General features: G+C 43.5%; 1 protein-coding gene across 2 annotated transcripts in view; it reads right to left on the reverse strand.

Moving 5' to 3' along the window:
* NDEL1 (nudE neurodevelopment protein 1 like 1) overlaps window positions 1-12,638 on the reverse strand; it is a 418,831-nt gene extending 406,193 nt beyond the window's left edge. The window contains exon 1 of one of the 2 annotated variants that reach the window (XM_086930644.1): window positions 12,406-12,638. The gene's annotated coding sequence lies outside the window, so the exon portion shown is untranslated. The remainder of the gene's footprint in view (window positions 1-12,405) is intronic. The other variant, XM_086930645.1, reaches the window with a different exon arrangement.
* Window positions 12,639-17,735: the final 5,097 nt, after the last annotated feature.

Here is a 17,735-nt window from a genome sequence, read left to right on the forward strand (position 1 = left end):
AGAATTAACATTACAGACGACGCATTTAAAACGATTTTTTTTTAATGGCATGTCGCTGCAACAACGATAATTTGAGAGAGGAGCAAGCAGACTTTGGACTGATCATTTCTCGGTTTCACGCAAAATATGAGACTGCACAGGTAAAAAGACCAAAAGGTTGCTAATGTCTGTCACAGCGGCAATACTCACCTTTCCGGTTGTTACGAGTTTAACCACAAGAAACAAATGAAGAACGTTGTTATGGTTACACGGCAGCACGTGAAAGGGTGCGTTCCTCACTAAAGGTTACGGAAAGTAGACAAGTTATCAAAAAAATAGTCGGGTCTGACATCATCCGAGATCAGATGGTAAAGTCATCATGATCTGCCCCAGGTATAAACTGATATTTTGTTTACAAGGCTCCTCTACGGGTGCAAGTGACCACAATATGAAGGAAGCCTCATATTGACGGACATCGAGTAACCTCAAAAAGCCACAACAATAAACAGAAAACAACACAATAAGGTATCCAAACATGCTACACATAGATGTTACTACTTAGAAATGAAAAAATACCTTTTCTGCGAGCTCAAGTGTCCAGGGCCAACGAACGGACACGAGTACTTAAGCTTCAAAAGGAATCTCACATCAAGTACCAAGAGTTCAAGATTTCACCAGACTCACAGAATCAAAATAGTATTGTAAAATTGATGCCCGGGAGACGAGAAAATAAAATAAGAGACCTGAAAGGACCTGATTGAGACAGTACTTCATAACTAATGGGGATTTATATTTTTTCTTAGTTAAACGCATTGGTGCCATTACAGTATGCGACTAACGATGCGCAAATCCGTGCTAACCCACCTCTAAAGGAGGAGTCCATCATCAGTTGCTAGGACACACTCCCATGCATAGGAAAACAAGCAGTTACAAAGAAAGGAGTTGGGCTTTTTGAGACTCACCGCCAGGTACAAATGGAACTGCAAGGCACTGCTAAACTACAAATAGACCTATAATGTGACACTGGCTAAGACTCCAAAAGTTGTGTGCTATCAGATAAAACCGGCAACAGCAAAGTGAATTTAAGTCGCGCCTTTGCAATAACTACTGGCTTTGCCAATATGTTTAACCATGTTGTACACCAGAGTGGCTGCTGTTCAGCATGGCTAAAAGTTACTGGGGTTAAGGAGAGTGTGGTGGAGAGTAGTGCGGAGTGTTATGGATTGGAGTAGAGAACCGTGTGGATTGGCGTAAAGAATTGTGTTGCATGGAGTTAAGTGTCATGGAGAAGCACAGAGTGTTGTGGAGGGAGTAGAATGTCAGAGTGGAGTAGATTTCAGTAGTGTAGAATGTAGTAGAGTGGAGTGGCACATAGTGTTGAGTAGAATAGAGTGGCAGGGCGTCGAGGGTGATGTGTAGATTGGAGTAGATCATAAGAGTGGATGGCAAACAGTGGATTAGATTGTGGTAGAGTGAAGTAGTGTAGGACAGTCGAATGGAGAAGAGTGGAGTAGCATACAGAGGAATTAGGTGGCATAGAGTTAATAGCGTAGAGCTGTGTTTCCCAAACTATGGTCCGTGACACATTCCCAGGGGTTCCGCAGGCAACAGTTTTAAAAGCACAGAAATGTTTCTTGTATAATTAGCAGCTTTCCAGCAACAATAAAAGTGTCAAGAGAATGCCAGTGATTAATGTACCTGCTGGAGTGGAGGAGAGTTTTGTTCAGTTGCAGCTTTGATTGAACTAATGTAGCACAGAGGCTTAATGTGCCTACTGCAAAGAACGTGTATCATGCATTTGTCACAGCAATTCTTTCGTTACTATGCATTTCATAAGAGACAATCGTAATCTAGCGGAGGGACCTATAAACTGTCATCAAAGAGCTGATGGCAAACTGCATGGTACCAGTTAGTAACTTATATTTTTACCCAGTTATTCATTATCCTGATGCTGCTAAAAAGATTTATTTGGGTGGAAATACATTTTTAATGTTAAAGTCAGTGCTAGCCACTGTGTTATGTTCTGAATCCTGAGTTTGTGCTTTTCCAGACCGAGAACTCTTTAAACATTTTATATACACACTGATTTACATGTATGATTCAATGTCTCTATATGTGTGGGATGTAAAGTGCTCTGACATCCTACAATGGTATGAGAGATGCTATAAAACATATGAAATACATGTGACAGAGGAGCTATTACTTCAATATAAAATACTAAGCGCCAGATGTACGATCTGTTTTTATATGCGCGAACGGGTTCGCGAACCCGTTTATGCATGCAAAAACCTATTGAGCCATGTACATAGCCTATTTCGCGAGTCACAATTTGTTTGGGACTCGCTAAATAGGTTTTGCAACTTGCTATTTGGAAGGGGCATTCCCTTCCAAATAGTGAAATGGGAAGGGGTCCCCAGGGTCCCAGGGACCTCTGCCTGCCTTTAGAAAAGGCAACGAAAACAATTCATTTTTTTTTTATTTTTTTTTTAATGGGTGGTAAACAGGCTGCATTTTTTTTTAAAACTGCTTTATTTAAAAGCATTCCAAGACATGGTGGCCTGCAGAGCCCAGCAGGCCACCATCCCTGGGAGGGCTGGCATTCCCAATGGGCTCAAAAATTGCGAGAGGCTCATTAATATTAATGAACCTCACAATTTGGGACCCCATTGGGAATCCCAAACAGTGTTAAACACACTGTTGTACATTTCATTTAGCGACTCGCAATTTGCCACTCGCAATGTGTCGCCAATTACGAGGCGCTAAATGAAATGGTCGTACATCTGGCTCCAAAATCCTTAGTACTTTGAGTATTTGTTTTGTGTGCACACGTGTGTATTTTTTTCGAATTACTGTTTTAATTTTGAAATTTAACTCATACAAATTGCTTGGGGGTCCCCGGCTTCCAGTGGTGACTCAATGGGGGTCATCAGGAGTCAAAAGTTTGGGAACCACTGGCGTAGAGTGTTGCATAGTGGAGCAGTGTTGTTGAGTGGCACAGAGTGTTGTAGAGTGGAGTAGAGTTTAATGGAGTGGAGCGGAGTGGCATAGAATGGAGTAGAGATAATGGAGTAGAGAGTGGCGTGGCATAAAGAGTGGATTTGACCCTTTTGGTGGGAGCCGCATAACTAGCGCTGCTCCCGCCAAATTCTTCATTTTTATAACACATTATTTTACCCTGGCTGGGTCCCTTTGGGACCCTCCCTTACCCTTCCACCCCCCTCCAGAGGCCTAGGAGGAGGGGGTCAAGATATTCCTACCCTACACCATTCTCTTTTTGGCAGCTGACCAGATTGGAGCACGGGGACTGTCGGATCCTCAAAGGATCCACGTCCCTATATATACACACAAATTGATATTTTCCTTAATATTTCCAAAATTACAGAACAAATTTAGGCCAATTTACAAAAAAAGGGAGCTTTCAGGACCAACAGCTACCTTTCTACCAAACTTGGTGAAATTCCGTTGAGTAGCTCGGGCTGCAGCCGTGTTTAAGTTCCTATGGGAATTAACATGGGAAACGCATGTTTTTGACACCCCCTTTTTAAAAACGGGAAGAAAATACCATTCGAGTGCATATACTTGAAGACTCCTGGGTAGCTCATTATAGTAAAATCTTCAATCCCAAGGAGAAACTACAGACTGCTACCACGGGAGAGGATGAATACTGTAATGTTAACATGGAATCAGCAAAGATACTAAGTGACTCATTAACGCTCTCGGAAGTGGAGCTGGCTTTGACTAAGGGGGCGGCTTTAAAGGCCCCTGGCCCTGATTCAGTACCCTTAGACCTTTTTAAACATAATCTGGAGGTCTGGTCCCCATTACTTCTGAATGTTTTTAAGGCATTAGTGCTCGGGCCCATTCCGACCTCCTGGAAAGAGGCAGTTTTGGTGCCTATTTTCAAAAAGGGTGATAAGTCTGACCCACGTTGCTATAGACCAATATCATTAATTGACGCATCATGCAAGTTAATGGGTAGGGTAATATTGGCGCGTCTAGAATTGTGGGCAGAGTCGGCGGGGGTTATTGTAGAATCCCAATATGGTTTTAGGAGGGGGAAAGGAACTACAGAGCAGTGTTTGAATCTAGCACTGATCATGGGCAAGTACATGGGTGCAAAGAATAGTTCTATTCACTTGGCATTTATGGACTTGTCCAGTGCATTTGATACGGTATGCAGGGATAAATTGTGGCGTATGATGGACTCTATGGGGTTCGAGGAGCCTTTGGTTACTTTGCTCCGCAGGTTGCATACTGCTACAATGGTCAGAATTAGATATGGCCCTGGAGGAGAGAAAACAAGACCTATATTATCCACCGAAGGCGTCCGACAGGGATGTATTTTAGCCCCTTTTCTATTTTTGGTTTATACGAATGGTCTAGAGGGCTTTCTATTAGAAACTGGTGCTGATTTTCCGAAGATAAACGGTAAAAGAATTCCAATGTTGTCATATGCAGATGACACTGTCCTAATGGCCCTTACTCCCAATAGCATGCAGATTTGTCTGAATGCTTTTGACATGTTTATGGGAAAATTAGATTTAGGGGTCAACTTTACTAAATCTTTTGCCATGACATGCGGCTCGAAAAATGTAAAAATTCGCAAATACAGGGTGAGGAACTCCAATATAGAGAAAGTTGATAACTTCAATTATCTGGGAAACCTTTTTAACAAAAAATTGAACTGGGAACCTTTGTTGTCAGCCAGGGTTCAGAAGGTTACACAGTCAATTGAAGCTCTCTTTCGCTTTGCTAGTAAATTAGGACAACGACGTATAGCTGAAATAACATCTTTATATAAAGCTAAATGTGTTTCTGCTCTGACCTATGGTGCTGGTGTTTGGGGGGTCACAAAATTGTGAAAAAATACAGATTATGGAGAGTAAGTTTCTAAAACGCTTACTATCTGTCCCATCGGGCACATCTAACATATTCTGCCACGGAGAGGTTGGAATTGAGTTTGTAAGCGATATTATTCACGTTGCACCTTTAATATTATGGTCTAAAGTTTGGCAATCTGATGAACTGAAATTAACTAAAGATATCCTTCAAGATTGCCTTAAACTCGAGCATTACAGGGAAATCCCATGGCTACGATATGTCAGGGAGACCCTCTATAAGATAGGGTTGGGAAATATGTTTACAAATCCTGATATGCTTAGTAAGGATGCTAAGGAAGTGTTAAACTGGGTTCTTTAAAGACAAATGATCATGTATCACGGGTACGGGGAAGGCTAGTCCACCCCTTTTATCTGTCACATATTATGAACACGCAATGGCGCTTTTATCTTACAAGATTTCGCCTTGGCACCTTACACTTCCTCTTTGCTTTTCCAAAGCAGGGGGGTTGGTGGGAGAAGTTACCTTGTTGCCCAATGTAATAATAAGGTTTCGCAAAATACTCTCCACCTTTTTCTCTTTTGTACTTTGTATAAGGTCCCAAGAAACACCTTTATCAGACCATTATTATTATCTCTTGGAACGTGCTACTACAAAGAAGCTTATGAATTTTTGTTATCTCTGTCAACTGCAAACACCTGTAATGCTGTATTGAATTTTATTAGATCAGCTCTGATGATCAGAAATAGATATTGAATGTTCATGGTATTTAGTTTTAAGCTGTACTATGGTTTTTATCCTGCAAATATGTATTGTGATTTTATGGTAGATTGTTTTGTTTCTAAATTGATGTGTACTTTTATGATTTCCTTGTGGAATCGAAATAAAGTTATTTGAATTGAATCGACACGCCCTCCCCTTTTTCCTCAGCCCGCTTAATGGATCACCCCAAACTGTCCATGCACAAAAATCACAAAACACTTAAAAAAATTTTAGTGAAGATTCGTCTAACGAGGTCAAAGATATAGGTAAGACAAAATATGTTTTTCCTATGGAAACTAGGTTGGAACTATAACTACCTACTGGCGACCGCCAACAGGTTTTATATGGGTTTTATTTACTTGCATTTTCATTGTAAAGGTGCGTGTGGTAAAGACATTTGCATGGTAAAGTCTTGTGTTAATGACTGCGTGGGAAAGGTTATTTCCCTACTTTAGGTGACCTGAAAAGTCAATCATACTGTGACTTGCTTTTCTTAGTTATTCCTTCACATTTGACTTTCTTGAAGACAAACCAGTAATTCACACTGCTTCGAAACGTCGCCTAAATGATTGTTTGATATTCGCTGATTGTGTGCGCTGTGCTACTTGAAAGTGCAATTTTATATACTCATTTAAATATCATGTTTTTTGTGCTTTGTCAATATCTACATGTTACACTTAAATTATATTAAATCACTATTGGTGCAATAGTGGGGTTGCTGTGTTTGTATTAATTCCCTGCAATTGATCTCCGTTGGCATACTTGTAGACAGTAATAAATTAATTCCAGGTGAATCATTGTTTTGAATATGTGTCATAAGCCCAGGTTGTCCCTGGTATAAGGGCCACTCGTTAACTTATTTTGTCATCTTCTCCGTTGGAATCATAACTTTAATTACAAATTGCTGTAGATCTTACAATCTGGTAACCTGGCAAAATACAAGTGCAGATATACTGATACAGACAGTCCACCCTGTTTTGAGTAAATATAATTCCTTTAAGCATTGTGTATGCAAACTACACACCATCCATCATCCCCCTTGAGACAATCTTTCCTTCATTGAACATTTAATGGAAATCATCTCATCCAATAACGACACGTCAGTGTCCCAAATCTTACTGGGAGATTTCAACCTTCACTGGTCCAACCCTAATGATCAAGCAGTAAACTGCTTAAAATCCTTCCTAGTTGATCATGAACTGACTCAATTCAGTGACAGGCCAACTCATAACAAGGGAGAAATTCTGGACCTTATATCAAAAGGAAACACCATCAAATTGGATTCCATTAGCCCATGTGATTGGTCTGACCATTATAGCATCTTCTTTATGAAGAGGAAGAAGTCCTTGAGAAGAGTTCAACCTAAGAAAATGAAGCAATGTAAAAGAGACCTAAGGAATATAAACACCCAAGATCTAGCAACCCGCTGTAAGCATGCCTTGTCTTCTCAAGCTGATACTACAGACATTCAGGTACTCACCAATTTCTACAATTCCACTATCTCTAGTATCCTGGACTCCCTAGCTCCGCTACAACAAAAAAATGCTTCTGCCAAAATCGCCAAACCTTGGTTCACCGAAAACCTAAACTCTGAACGCTGCAACTTAAGGGCAGCTGAAAGATCTTGGAGATCCAACCCCTCCACAGATCATTGAATTAACCTTAGATTGGTTAGGAGCTCCTATAATAGGAAAGAAAATCAAGAGTCCAAAGGCTGATTTCTTTTGAACCCAACTGAATCAAGCAAAAAACCGACCCAAGAAACTGTATCAAATTTTTAAACAACAATCGGTCAAAGCACCCTACCGCTCTGACCCTGGTGACGGCCTTCTTACATGTGACGATATGGCTGCCTTCTTCAGTGAGAAAACAAAAATCATTAGTAGTGAACTGGATTCCAAAAGGGCTCTTCTTCCATCCTAAGGGATTGCTTCTCCATTTGCCAACCATGAGAAGCTCGATCCCTTTAGACTTAGCACCAAAAACCAAAAACGAATCCTGTGGGCAATATTAGATTATGCCGTAGTTAAATATCATCAAACGGTAATAAGGGGACGTAGGTCACTTGAAACCATGCCCTTTACTTATTCCTGAAATTAAACACTGCTTACAGGAGCCAGCCTCCAGGGCAGCTGTCCATGTGTTCTTAAAAGCTTCATGTGCTAGAATACTAGGAGAGCAGACTTGGGCTCTCATTAGGATTGACCAGGAGTAATCCCCAGTATTAGCCCACCCTGGAAGGATCGTTATCAGCTGTTCCAGTAAATCCAGGGGCACCAAAATAACAGGGATTACAAGTTTCTGGGGAATAACATGTGGAAATTGGAGTTTCCTCAAAAATTCCCACATATTTTTCTCCAGTGTTTCATACTTTCAGCTGCACATATCTCTCTGTTAAAAATCCCAATTTGTAATTCTGATGGTTTTGTTATCTGCTGTCCACAGTCACATCAGAATTGAGAGGCCAAGCGAAAAAAAGGGCCTTAGTGGAGACTTTGGTATCCATCATTCTAATCTACTCTAATAGCATGTACACTGGTCACCTAAACATATGTGTCCAAATCACCAACCCTTAATTAACTCTAGGCTAGAAACAAAGATGACACAAAAATCTATTTTAAAACAGTTTCACTACCTCCTAGCAGATAATATAGTAAACTATAACCCCTTAAGTGCTGCCGTCGGCCAACGGTCGTCGCGAGCACTACCTTGCCAGTGCTGCGCACGACCGTTGGCCGACGGGCCAGCATTCGTTCTTCAAACGTTCAGCGCTGGGCGCTGAAAGTTCGACGCTCCTATGAGGATAAAAGACGCTACCAGATAAACAATGTCCTCTAGTCTAGAAACCTTCAATATTAACCAGTGCCAAACTGCTGTGTGTGCAATTTAAAAAGAGTTGGTGAGGAACAAACTACCAACCTTCATAATCCTTTGAATTACCTGCATGGTCCAAAACCTTCATAATTGAGTACTATCATTTAGGTTATTTGCTGTATAATGCTTTTGGGTAATACTTTATGTAAACAAAAACAAACAGGCAATCTGAAGCAGCTGACTGATGCGACTCCCAAACAAGCCATCAATAGATAAATCCAGTGCTTGAAGAGGAAGGGGATCTAATGAGAAAGTTTTAAATATTTTAGCTCCCGTACTTTTTGTTAAAAAAACTATCGTTCATGGACAGTTGATGTCGACCTTCGGGTGCCTTTGGTTGAAAGGAAAGGGAGGGCGTCTCCCGTACTATGAAGCCAAGGAAGAAACAAGCCTCATTAGGGTGCCTGTTATCTCAGAGAAATGTAAGCAATTCTTTAATCAATAAATTCAAAGGTCGCTTGTGACCTAGTAGGTTGCTTTAGTTGGTGGGAGTTATTTGAAGGTTTGTAGTGACAAAATTGTATTTCCAATGGAAATTTACAATAAAAGTTTTGCACTAGGTACATTTTGATAGCATATTATTCAAAATAATTTTGTTTTATCTCACACAATGAATCAGTGCTTCTTAGCCTTTTGACCTCTGTGAACAGCTACTTAATCATTACTGGAACCCAGCGACCCCCCACTTAGCCACTGCCGGAAGATAGGGACTCAGTCTTGACATTCCCGAAGATATTCACAGCAAAAAATACACCAAAAATATAGAAACAAGCATCCAAACAAATACACAAATGATTAAATATTTGGCTTCATTCAAAAATATTTTTTAAATTCTAAATTTCAATGGGAAGTTTGGAGCTTTTCAAATGAAGCCACTCTTCGTCCTTACTACATTCTGTTTGATGCATTTGCACTGCACTCACAAATCAATCTGAAGATACGAACTTAAATTTCAGCCTTCAATTTAGATTTTTTTCCCCCCATTTACATTAAGTTTTCAATTTTTAAAACTGTACATGTCACTTAGTATATCTGTTAAGATAATTTTATTTTCTATGCAGTCACTGAGCCCCTGAGAAGGCCACGCTGCCACCCTAAACTCCATGGGGCAGATTTACAAGCCCCTTGCGCCTCTTTTACGCCGCTGTTGTGTTACTTTTGTAACGCAGCGGCGGCGCAAAAGTTGCGCCTTGGTGCGGGGTATTCACAACTTGACGCATCTCCCATATGCGTCACGTTGTAAAGCCCTGCGCCAGAATGAGGCGTTCCATCGCATGGGGGGGGGGGGGGGTGCGTTCCGGCGCAGGAACGCCTCCCAAAAGTGGCTGAGTGAAATCTACAAGATTTCAGTCAGTCACTTTTGGGCCCATGCTGCGTCACAACCCTGCGCCTGCTTGAAGCAGGCGTAAGAATTGACGCAGCATTGTGGAGATAGAGCCCCCCAAGCCTTGCTGGAGCTGCATCGCGCTTGAGACGCAACACCAGCAATGTGCCGCTTTTACGGCACAGATGTGTGACACATCTGTGCCGTTTTCCCTCATGCATCCAGTGTGGTGGAGCTGCAGCGCACAATTACTGGCGCATCCCTGCTGATATGCAGGATTGCGCCAGTAATTGTAAATCTGCCCCCAAATCACAGTTAAAAACCACTGCACATCTTTTATTGTATGTAATTCAATTTTAAAATACTGACTTGCATATTTACAGTGCGTTATATGTTTTTAATTAAAAATAGTAACATATTATTGTGTTCTTTTTAGCAACTTCCCTGGCTCTGCCCACTACACTCACCGACATCTCGCCCATTGCACTCAGGATCATACTGTATGTACTGCACCCTGCGTGGTGGGGTGGGGGGGGGGACGCTGTAACGCATGAGTAGCACACTAGATATTGTAAGATGTGTGGTTGGAAGTGTGTTGCCTTTGCTTTGATCCTGCGTGGGAAGTGTTTTTGTTGTCATGAAGTAGACCACTAAGGAGCAGTTATTTTATGGGACACAGTGCTTAACGGAGTGAGAGAGGAAGAAGTGTGAGCGATAGGTGTACGGTTTATGGTTTGTAGTAATTCAGCAGGTCCCTTAATATTATTTCTTATGATCATAGCTAGTTACTGGACGGGGTAATCCATTCTGGGTGATTTTGATTAAAGTGTATGGTCTTGAGCAGGCACAGGTTAAAGGGTGAAATGACAGATTTGTTGGATTGATTTTGTTAAATTCAGCACATATCTTAGTTTATTGCGAGATGTCAAGAAGCAGTAGTATGTAACTAGTTGGGACCTGCAGTGTTGGACTAATTAAAAAATCCTCCATTGGCCAGCAGTATGTGTCAGATCTCTTCAGGTATTCCATGCCTGAAGAGTAAGTGAAGGGACATTTATTAGTGGTAGACTGGTACAGTACTGGGTGATAGTCCTGACCCTTAGCAGGTGTGTCGTATGTGAATGTGTCAAGCAGCAAAAGGGAATTACTATGCAGCCTGCATGAACTACAACAGACTGCCACAAACTATTATGGTATTACTATTTGAGTGGATTATATATTGCATTTGTATTCTAATTGCATTTATTTAGCAATTATTACACCCGACAGGGTATGGCAGTACTTTATGCCAGTCAGCACGCTGTTCTGGAACCCAGGGTAGTATTGTTTGTTATTGTTTATTGGGATTAGTCTTAACCCCTTCCATGCTCATGATGAACCCCAGCCGTCATGCACTACGGTGCTCATGTGCTGATGACGGCCCGCCCCTGTTCGTGATGTTTACAGCACACCAGGGGAATCGCGGCTGCATCGAAGGGGTTAAACTCTTAAGGAAACCATGCCCTGCATTAACTCCTGTTTATATGTGGTATGTTAAACTACTAGGGGTTAGTTGCGAACTTTAGTGGAGGGGCAGAGTATGTGACTGAATGCAGTTTCCATACTTTGTTATGCACTTCAACCACTGGATACTCCTTAAGTCCCAAAAACATTTATGCATAGATATGATTGTTTAATAAGAAATTAGTTACGTTTACAAAATCAAATGTGATGTTTTCTTCCTAATTGTACTGGAGTGTGTGTGTATGTATATATATATATATATATATATATATATATATATATATATATATACACATACACAGGGCTGCAGGCCGCATTTGACTTTATATTGAATTAAACATCCTACTTTTGAATGGGTTACGCCGTTACCCTCCGTTTTCATGTGTTTATGGCTCATATAGAATAAAGATATTTTGACCTTATCGCTGTTTTATCAGAAGTTGACTTTTCTTCATAGACAAGTTATTTTCATAAACCAAACTTTTTTTCTGTATTAAACGTGACGTCTATATTAACAAAGCCGCAGCAGACATTGTATTTTTACTATTTAACAGTTACTAAGTGTGTTAAAACATAAATGACAAAGCATTGGAATAGTGATAAATAAAGACGTTTCTCTTTGTTGATACTCTTGTCCAGTAAGTCTCCATCCAGCTCTCGGTATCAGCGTGGCAGGGCTACTGCCTAATTAGAGAGCTGGATATCCTCGCCCCCCGTTAGCCTTTTGAGGGAGAAATGCGGACCCACTTCGTTCACTAGAAGAACAGTCAAATGCCGCTTAAAGGGGCCGGGTACTCAGGCTGTCATAGCCCCGCACCCTTCTTAGACCCGCCCCTTCCCATGACACGTCCCCGCACAGAGCCGTGCCAACCGCTGGGGCTCTCGCGCCGCTGAGAGGTGGGGTTCGGGAGGTACAGCGTACGTAGCAAATGGCTGACAGCTCAGAGAACCCTGGCCAGACTTATCGTTGCTCAAACCAGGGTCTCATATACCTGGTGTCCGTACTGGCGGTTAAAAACTGGCTCGCGCTCGGCCTGGACCGCCATAGACAGCCGGCAGGGTCGGGCGGAAAGCCTGTGTCCCGTCATAGAGCCCTGCTCCCCATATCCTTCCCTCTGATTTACCTGCCGGTGAACGGGACGCTCGCTCCTTGTCCTCCCGCGCTAGTCCGGTCAGCGGGGCATGGCTTCCCTATCCTGTACACCCTGTCAGACTCCGGGCAACAAGCAGCAGCTGCTTAGGCAGATGAAGGAGGTGTCGGTGGCAGCTACAGAGACTAGTTTCCGGTCGGCTGGTAGGGTGACGTCGTGTGCGAAAGGGGGTGTGGGTCAGACCGACTGTGACGTCTAAATAAGGCGTGGCCACGGCTGTGGTGGGCGGGGTTATTTACGTACAGTGTGAAAGCATTTTCTCAGAGCGGTTTGTCGGCTTGTGGTTGGACTATTACGCAAGCGCGTCCCTGTTTCGTGTCTTGAAAAAGCAAAACAAAATAATCAAGCATCACAAGTCAATTTGAATTACTAAAAGTTTCACAAATTTCTCAATAAAATTTAGACCCCGGTCAAGATTTTTTTCTATAACGTTTACACTATCCCAAAGCATGGAACCCATAGGAGGTGTGGACTAAAATTAGCATTTATGCAGCATATCGGCTTCACGAAATAATTTGCATTCATAGTGCATTATACCCCCAATGAGCCGTTGAATCACATTAGCAGATTAGTAGCATGCTACCTACCATTCAATATTGTTAACAAGCATTTGCAATGCAATAGGTCTCGCATTCGGAAAGTTTGAGCTATTGGTATTGTAACTGACAATTTTTAGGTCGAGCTGATGTGGCATTCATGCGAAGCATGAATGCATCAGCTCGACAACTTATGCTGCCCGTATTTAGGAGAGCGGACAGCTATCAGACGCGCGCTTTCCCATTGTCAGATTTCACCTCGGGAGCGCGCGTCTGATAGCTGCGCATGCGCGGTGCAAGCCCTGGCTCTCACACAGACACAGGCAGCCCCCACCCCTCTGCATGCACGCACGCACACACACAGGCGCAAGCCCTCGCTCACACACAGACACAGGCAGCCCCCACCCCTCTGCATGCACGCACGCACACACACACAGGCGCGCGCATGCACACGCAGGCACACTATCCCCTGCCTCGCATTCTCTCAATCACACAGTCACGCATGCGCACACACATGCACACACACACACACGCACGCACACATGCATACACACACAGGCCTTCACATTAGCCCTGGCCCCCCCTCCCCTCCCACTCACCGGGCTCTTTCGGCGTGTTCCGTGTCTCCTCTTCAGCGCTGGTCGGAGTCGGCCGGCTTCACTGCTTCCTCGGCGGCGGCGGGCGGAACTTCCTGCTGGATTGCAGGCCCCGCCCCCGTCTCGGCCAAAAGTGCCTGACTTCCGGTTTTCACGGAGCAGGGCTGCGGCGGTGATTTCGAATGCTCTACGTTATTGAATGGACGCAATTTACAGCACATCGTCACAATTGACGACGTCAAGCACGTAGACACCGGTGCAAGGTCACGCAGGGGGTCAAGAAACGTAACTCCATTTTGTAAAACCGGTAACCTAGCAACATACAGGAAGCACATCGGAACTCTTCCGTTAAATAAATGTAAGTACTAACAAAGCTGAATTACTCATCAGTGACACGCACACTGCGTGTCATTTTGGCAAACCATTAGTGACGCACACAAGGTGTCATTCCGGAAAACATTACCTCATCAGTGACACGCACACTGCGTGTCATTTCGACAAACCATCTGTGACACTTGTTTTTACAGCGTTCCATAAGTAAGGTTAACAACCCCCCACATACACACACACACACAGACACAGCCCCTTGCATGCAGTTTATAAACGTAGCCCTTTGCATGCTGCTGTAAAGTAGGTTTATAAACTACACAGGGGAGGTGGGGTTGATTGACTGCATCTTGGAAGACCTTGTTTACCTCACTTTTAGGAAGGAAGCTGACTCGTGGTATCACAGAAATGTAAATATCGGGGTCACCACCAGCCCGAAGCATAGTTTTTTTGTGGCAAGATTTCAACTGGAGGCGTTCTGGTTACTCGCAGCAGGTGCATTAGCCGACAGAATTTTCTCTTGGCACGTTTCTCGCTGGATCGGCGTGACATCAACCTGTGCGTTGATTGGGTGCAATTTATCCGTGTAGTGCTGCAGGCTGCAATTTCGAGAGATGCCCCCTCTAGATAAACCTACCATATGGGTGGTTAATCTGTAATGCTGTGGACGTGACATCCTCCGCCTGGCTGAGAGATGTCTCTCCTCAGTTGTAAAAAAAGAGAGATTACAAGTCAGCCAACGGTGCTTGCAGTATTATGCACACTCCTGCACAGACAGGGCTCTCGAACGCTTGCGGCGCGCTGTTGCAAGGGCCCTGCGACCTCAAGGCGCTTTGCTAAGCCAGCCACCCGGCCATTAACATGCAGGTTGTCCAAAGTCCAGCGCGGTGAGGCAGGCAATCCGCTGTCATCCAGCTGTTACCATTCAAGAGGCACTTGCCGCAGCGGCGTAAGTGCACTTCAGCACAGGAAGTTATCTCCAAGGCCAGGCCAGGCAAACAGGATAAGCACACTCGAGTCTGCGAATAGTGCCTCTCACTCTGCCTCCGTCCCAAGAAGTCCCCTTTTTAGATACACCCTGGCAAGACTTTTTATTTTAAAGGCTTTATGCTTCTTAATAAGTTCCTTCCGTTTATAAATGTCTTTATTTTCATGTCCTTCTGTGAAACCTCTTGCCAGAGTGGCACCATTTTGAAAATCCGCTGTGAGTTATTTTTTCCAAAGGTCTGACTTTCTTCTCTTTTGCCTGACTTGTTGCGGACTCTCCCCAGCCCCACTAGCATCTCAGAGGTCTCCTTAATAGGACTTTACATGGTTTAGTACCTCTTCACCCTCTTTTTACGGTTCACTGTTAATGCAATAGGTCTCGCATTATTAAAGTTTAAGCTATTGGCATTGTAAATGACAATGCCTTTTATTTGTTTGCATCGGTGCATAAACAAGCACTTTGTACTTATAGTCTATGCTTATGAGAAGCAAGGCTGGCAGTCTCTTTTACTGCCAGCCTTGCTCAGTGTAAGCATGGACTATACATTCAAAGTGCATGTTTATGCACCGATTGCAGATTTTAAAAACAAATGAATAAAAGACATTGTCATTTACAATGCCAATAGCTCAAACTTTAATAATGCGAGACCTATTGCATTGTAAATGCTTGTTTTATTTATGTGTTGGTTTTGAAAATAGTGAAATTAATAGCTTTGTCATTTACAATGCCAATAGTTATACCTTTCGCAAATGTGACACCTTTAGCATTTGTAATGCAATATGTGTTGTATTTACGTGAGTTAGATGTATTAATATTACGAATAACAATGGTTTTTATTTCTTTTAAATAATTAATACTTAAATTAAAGTTATTGTAATTTATAATGGTTGGTTGATTGCTTTATTTCGATATGCATATATCATAAAAGCAGTAAAAAAGATAAAAACAGCATGTCGAAAAAAGTATGACTGTACATTAGATAAAAGAGTAGAACACATTTGATCAGCATAAATTAGTTAAAAAAAGGATTAAATTGATATGGACAGTCTTCTAAGTCTAATCAACCAAGCCCATTTTAAAAACTTGGCAACGGCACAAACAATAGGAGGGGCTGTATTGGTTAGAAGAATCCGAAGGGCGACAGAGAACTGGCGGGTACCCAATTGTCTGCAGATAGGTCCAAGCCAACGTGATCTGGGGCGACCATAGTCCGGGCATTCGAAAAGAAAGTGTGGCACCGTCTCTGGTTTATCGGGACAAAGAGCACAATAGCGTGATGAGGGCTGGGATTTATTCCACCTGGAGCAGAGGTCGGCCAAGGGTAGAGTTCCTAGCCGGAATTTGATGTACAAGGACCGGTCCATGGCGATTGTTATTATGTCCATGTACGGCTCGTAGGCGACGACATCTTTTATCAGCAGAAAAGCTGCGGTGGTTTTGCAGTGCTGCTGATTACTGATGCGCTTCACACGGACCCACTCCCAAAAAAGTTTTTTTAAGGTCTCCTTCGGGGGAGCGGAGTGACTATGCCAGCAGGAGTCCAGGCCTAGGTCCCCTAAAAGGTGTTTAATGTCCTTCAGCCATTTAATGCTGTGCCAACCGTCGGAGTGCATCACCTCAGCTAGGCCATCAGCATAAGGTTTTAGCTCCGGTACCCTCCACAGGCGAGCCCAGAGCAAGAGGGGTCGAAGACGGGCCTGTTCCCCTATTGCTTTACAGCCAGCATCCATGAGCACTGGGATAGTCGGACTACTCGATGGAATGGCAAGGAGATCTTTAATGAATTTGTTTTCAGCCTTGCTCAGTAAATCCACTTTGCCCAGGCCCCACAGTTCGGCTCCATAAAGTGACGCAGGGACCGCACGTGCTTTGTATATATCTAGTAGAGGGGCAACACAATGTTTTGTTGAGTTGTTGAACTCCTTAAGGAGGGCCCCCCCCACCCTTTTGTGGGCCATTGTCATTTTATTGATGTGGGCGGTCCAGCTCATCGCGTCGTTAAGTCGGATTCCCAAGTAGTCGAATTCTGCCACTCTTTCAAGGGGTGTAGAGTTCAGAATGGGAGGGCGGCCAAGTTTGCGGGGTGGGTGCATAACTAGGTACTTGGTTTTTTCCACGTTGATGACAAGTCCCCTGGTGGTGCAAAAGTCCTGGAAGCGATTCAATAGTGTCTGGAGACCTTGGGGGGTTTTAGAGATGAGGAGGGTGTCGTCGGCGAACAGCAAAGTTGGAATTTTTACGCCTCCCAGAGTGGGAGCGTCTGCTGGTTCGCCGAGTAGATGATCTACCACCCCATTGATATAGAGGGAGAATAGGGTAGGGGCCAGGACACAGCCCTGCCTTACTCCCCTCTCGACCCTGATCTTGTCGGTCTTTTCCCCGTTCAACCCCCATCTGACCTGGGCATAGGTGTTGTTATGCAGTTTGATAAGTAGGTTTAGTATATACGGGGGCATCCCTAGACCATGTAGCACCCTCCAAAGTTCCTCCCTAGGAACCAGGTCAAAGGCAGTCTTTAGGTCAATAAAGGCCAAGTAGAGACTGCCTTTGCCTAGCTCCATCACCTTCCAGTGTAGTAGCAGGAGCCTAAAAACCTGTTCGATAGTTCCGGTGCCTGAACGGAACCCGGCTTGCATATCGGACAGGATGTGGTTTTCGTCCACCCATTGTGAGATCCTCCCCAAAATGGCTTTCCCCGCCAATTTCTGGCTCGAGTCTATTAGGCTTATGGGCCTGTAGTACCCAGGTAGATCCCGGCTGCCCTTTTTGTAGATGGGGACTACCTCAGCACCTCTCCAGGAATCTGGCACAGGGCCTCCCACAGCGATTGCATTGAGGAGTGCAGAAATTAGCACC

The sequence above is a fragment of the Lissotriton vulgaris genome, chromosome 7 (genome assembly GCF_964263255.1).
Source record: "Lissotriton vulgaris chromosome 7, aLisVul1.2, whole genome shotgun sequence".
NCBI classification, from domain to species: Eukaryota; Metazoa; Chordata; class Amphibia; order Caudata; family Salamandridae; genus Lissotriton; species Lissotriton vulgaris.